This window comes from Hypanus sabinus, unplaced genomic scaffold, assembly GCF_030144855.1.
Source record: "Hypanus sabinus isolate sHypSab1 unplaced genomic scaffold, sHypSab1.hap1 scaffold_278, whole genome shotgun sequence".
NCBI lineage: Eukaryota > Metazoa > Chordata > Chondrichthyes > Myliobatiformes > Dasyatidae > Hypanus > Hypanus sabinus.
The window spans coordinates 418,165-423,602 of NW_026780917.1; positions in this window are offsets into that span (position 1 = coordinate 418,165).

The following is a 5,438-nucleotide window of genomic DNA, read 5'->3' on the forward strand; positions in this document are numbered from 1 at the left end:
AAATTGCTTCTTTGTTAGGTTTGGTATTTTGTACAAAAAGCAGCTACTCATCTGCCAATGGTCTTAACCTGAGGTTCCTTGTGTCCACATTTAATTGTTCTGTTTAGATTGTCCCAGTTCAAAATCAGTTCAGAGTTAACGTCCTTTGCATAACAAATATCTCCTTGTCTGTGAATGCTCTCAGATTTACCAGTGTATTACCTGAAGTTCCTTGTGTCCAGATTGAATTGCTCTGTTTAGATTGTCCCAGAGCAAGATCAGTTCAGAGTTAACGTCCTTTACTGCACAGGACCGAAAGAAGCTGCAGACGCTGTAAATTTAGTCGGCTCAATCATGGGTACTTGCCTACCAAGTACCCAGGAATTCTGCAAGGAGCGGTGTCTCAGAATCCTCCAGCACCCAGGGCATGCCCTTTTCTCACTGTCACCATCAGGTTGGAGGTACAGAAACCTGAAGGCCCACACTCAGCGATACAGAAACAGCTTCTTCCCCTCTGCCATCGGATTCTTAAATGGATATTGAAGACGTGAACACTTCCTCACTTTCTAAATATATATTATATCTGCTTTTTGCAAGACTTTTATTCTATCCCATCAACCTATACTGTAATTGAACTACTTCTGTATTAATATTATTATTATTGTATTATTCTTTTCATCTTTTATATTGTGTATTGCATTGAACTGCTGCTGCTAAGTTAACAAATTTCACAACACATGCCAGTGATAATGAACCTGATTCTGATACGGAATTGATCAGTCTTATGGCCTGGTGGAAGAATCTGTCCCTGGCCTGTTGGTCCTGGCTGCGGTATCGTTTCCCGGACGGTGGCAAATGGAACAGTGTGTGGTTGGGGTGAATCGGGTCTCCAATGATCCTTCGGGCTATTTTTACACATTTGTCTCTGTAAATGTCCTGAATAGTGGGAAGTTCACATCTACAGATGTGCTGGGCTGTCCGCACCACTGTGATTGAGGGAGGTACAGATCCCATTTCAGGTAGTGCTGCAGCCAGTCAGGATTCTTTCAATTGTGACCTTGTAGAAAGTCCTCAGGATTTGGAGAGCCGGGACAACGTTTATCAACCGTCTGAGGTGAAAGAGGCGCTGTCGTACTTTTCTCACTCCACAGCCGGTCTATACTGATCATGTGAGATCTTCTGTGATGTGGATGACTAGAAGCTGAAAGTTGTTTACCTTCTCAAAGCCAGAGGCATTGGTTGCTCCAGTAGTCCACAACCATCTCCTTTGTTTTTGCGACATTGAGGGAGTGGTTGTTTTCTTGACACCACTGTGTCAGGGTGATGACTTCTCTGTAGGCTGCCTCATTATTATCTGTGACAAGGACAAACACTGTACTATCGTCAGCATATTTAATTAGCAGATGGGTGTTGTTAGTGGCGACATGTCATGGGTGTACAGAGAATAAAGGAAGGGGCTTAGTACACTGCCCTGAGGGGCTCATGCTGAGGGTCAGAGGGGCAGACGTGAAAGAGCCCACTCTTACCACCTGCAGGCCATCTGACACAAGGCAGGGTGAAGGCGGAGGTCACTGAGCATCTCCTCAAGCCTGGAGGGAATTATGGTGTTGATTGCCGAACTGTAGCCCAAGAACAACATTCTTACATAAGCATTTCTTTTCTCCAGATGTGTAATGACGGCGGGTAGAGCTGTGTCAGCTTTTGATCGGTTGTGCCTGTAGGTTAATTGTAGGGTGTCCAGTGTGGGTGGGATCATGCTGCTGATGTAGTCGATGAACAAGATCTCAAAGAATTTGCTTATTATTGAGCTGAGTGCGACAGGACGCCGTCGTTCAAACATTTTACCTTGGTCTTTTTAGGGACAAGAACAATGGTGGATGTTTTGAAGCAGGAAGACTCTCTACACTGGGAAAGGGAGAAATTCAAAATATTTGTAAACATACCTCCCATTTGTGCGGCTCACACTCTGAGTTTAGCCCGCCGCCATCCTGTCCATGTCCCATACCTCTCTTACATACAATTTGTCCGCATACTCTCAGTCGCACACACACAATCCCATCGCCGTCTGACATACATGACCCATTTCTCTCTCTGCCTGTCTCACTCTCTCTCCGACCTACTCTCTCTCTCTCTCTCTCTCTCTCACAAACAAACACATACACACACACACACACACACACACACACACACACACACACACACACACACACACACACACACACACGCTCAGAGATTTTGGCTGAAGAAAACACATCAGAGTGGGGGCTCAGCATCTATAGGACAATAAAACAGCGGGGCAGAATTAAGCCATTTAACTCATCGAGTCTGTTTTGCCTTTCATCATGACTGATCCATTTCCCTCTCAGCCCCAGAGTCCTGCCGGCTCCCCTGTCCGTTGACGCCCTGGACACGCAGGAATCCATCATCCACTGACAAGTATAAATACACCGGCCTCCACAGCGGCCCGTGGCAACGAACTCACCACTCCCCGGCTCCAGATGCGTATCCATGGATGCACCAAGTGGTGGGAAAGATATCGGATGTAAAACACAACGGGAGATACGAAAACATATCCGAAGAGAAATGGTTAATGGTTCTGAGTGATTTCAATGTGTCAATAGGTGTGGGAGAATCGTGGTGGTCCTTGATACCAAGAGAGGGAATTCCGGAATTCTAGTTTCTATTCCCACTGTTCTGAACTTCGGCCGCAGTCCGGTATTGGTGTCTGGACTAATAGACAGGGTGGAGGCGAGGAAGACGGGAGGATGAAAGACGGGGAGGCACAGATGGGCGAGAGAGTGGTTAGCGAGGGAGCAGAGAGGGGTACAAGAGACGGATGATAGAGGTAGCAGGGTAACAAAGGAGTGGTAAGATGGCAGCAGGAGGCAGAGGGAAGCGGAGGGAGAGAGTGGGAAAGAAGGAAGGAAGCAGAGAGCGGCGAGAGCAAGAGATAGGGAACGAGGAATGGGAAAGGAGAGGGAAAGGGGATGAAGGAGCAGAGGAAGATCAAGCGAAAGAGAGAGGGGATTGCGTGAATAAGTGAGGAGTGAGAGTGTGATTCATAGAAAGAAAAGGAGGAAAGGAACAGAGCGGGGTGAGAGTGAGGGGCCGGCAGGGGAGATAGTGAGGTGTAGGAAACACGGGGAGGGAGGGTCAGGGGAAGAAGAACCGTGGGAACGAGTAGGAGAATGGATGGAAAGGATACGGAGAGATTGTGTTATGCGGTAGGCGAGGCAGCGAGAGGGAAGAGGGGCTGAAGGACAGAGTGGAGGAGGACAGCGTTGGGGAATATGGAAGAAACCTTTGCAATGGCTATTTGACTGCAAAAGCCTCGCCTAATAAAATTGCATTGATACGATGGTGTCTATTTCATTTTTCGTTAGATGCTGGTAATTACCTTACTGGGGTGGCCAGTGTGTCCTGTGCGGAGGGGCTGCATGGGGTGGGTGTGTGTGGAGGGTGTGGTTTACTGCTGAGCGGTTTGGTCTCCTTAATCTGCAGAGTCCTCTCTGCTGTCCCGGTAACTGAACGGCTGTTTCGCTTTCACTTTTTCCTCTGTTCTGATCTCCTCCGATGCTCTCAGCCTCTCTTCCTATCTCTGTCCTCGCTCCCAATCCGTTTCTCTGTTTCTCCCATCCTCCCTCTTTCTCTCCCCTGTCGTGTGGCGTCTCACTTTTCGTTGACGAAGGAAGATGTTTTCGTGTTTCTGCGTTATGTGTTGGACATAATGGCGTTTATGGAGTGTGGCGATCTCACACTAATGGGTTCCATGATCCATAATATTCGTCCACTTCTTTCGCTTTTGATTTGCCTGGGGAGTGGGGTTAGGGGTCGATAATTTTGTTCTGTTTTGCGCGGGGCAGGGAATTTGCAGGGTTAGCGGTCGGGATTCTGTTCCTTTCTGAGCGGTGTGGGGTAGATGTTTCTCACCAAACGGCTTTCTATTCTCTCCTGGTCCCGTTCCTGTCTCGGTAGGTACACGGATGGGAAGAGGTGTGGAAGGCTATTGTCCCGGTGCACGCCGGGAGGACAACACTAGAAAGCAGGTCGGCACAGATTGAAAGGGCCAAGGAGTCAGTTTACGTGCGTGCTGTTCGATAACTCTACATCCTCTCCCTAAGAATCCTGTCCAGTAACTTACCTAGTCCTGATATCAAGTGGGTCTATGTTTTTCGAGAGTATGCATCCAGCATTTAACTTAATAACATTTATTATTGGCTTTCTAGAAATTTGCTTTTGGTTAGGGAGAACCCAAATGCATTGGTCAAATTCGCAGTATACCCATCTCCTCCCTCTCAACAATGTGCAGTAAACCCCGCCAGATGTTGGAAACATATCCCACTTAATGCTCTTTATGAGACCCAACACGACTTCCTTAACGGCACATGCTCATACAAACTTAAAAGCCGTTTTGTATCTCCTCATGGTTTTGTATGCTTGCAGGATTGTGAAGGGTTGGTCGCACACCCTGACGGCGGGGAAAAAGACCCTTCAACCCATATGCACAGCGACGGGTGTCTATTCGAGCCAATTCCTGTCCCAAGGGAGATGGGTCAAACGCAGGCACTTGTTTTCTCATTTTTCGTCTCTATCTATCCATCTATCTATCTATCTATCTATCTATCTATCTATCTATCTATCTATCTATCTATCTATCTATCTATCTATCTATCTATCTATCTATCTATCTATCTATCTATCTATCTATCTATCTATCTATCTATCTATCTATCTATTAATTTATGTTTGTTTGTCAGTTTGTTTATCTATTTATTTAATTATTCATTCATACATTTATGTATGTATGTATGTATGTATGTATCTATGTACGGATGCATGCATGCATGCATGTATGCATGTATGTATGTATGTATTTGTTGGTTCGTTTGTTTGTTTTTCTGAGTTAGTGTCATTTTGCATCTTTTCCCGAGATTGATGCGGGAAAACAACAATCTGTACAACAGAGTAATTTTAAAGCTCAATCATAATGTTTTCAAGAGATGTGCGTTGCAAGTCTTTTTTCATTCTCATACTGGTGAGTGTCTGGAATGAATTCCAGGGGCGATGCTGGAGACAGAGGTGGTGGAGGATATCAGAATCCACATGAATCTAAGGAAAATCTAGGGATGTGGACCTTATGTGGGCAGACGCGATTTGTTTATTTCGAGTTGAAATTACCAGTTCAACTGGTTCAGACACGCAGTGATCGGAAAGGCCTGTTCCCGTTCTGTCCCTTTCCGGTTTGGTGAGACCACAGCTGGAGAACCGAGTGAATCTCTGGTCGCCCGCCTCAGAAAGGATGGAATTAACCAGACAGGCGCGGTAAGGATTCAGGTCTTTAGTTACTGGGACGGGAGGACTCGAGTCTGGAGGAGACTGGATAGTAACTGTGCTCTGATCCCAAATATGACTGTGATGCAACAATGATTGTCACCTCCGTCGCAACAAGTCCCACCGTC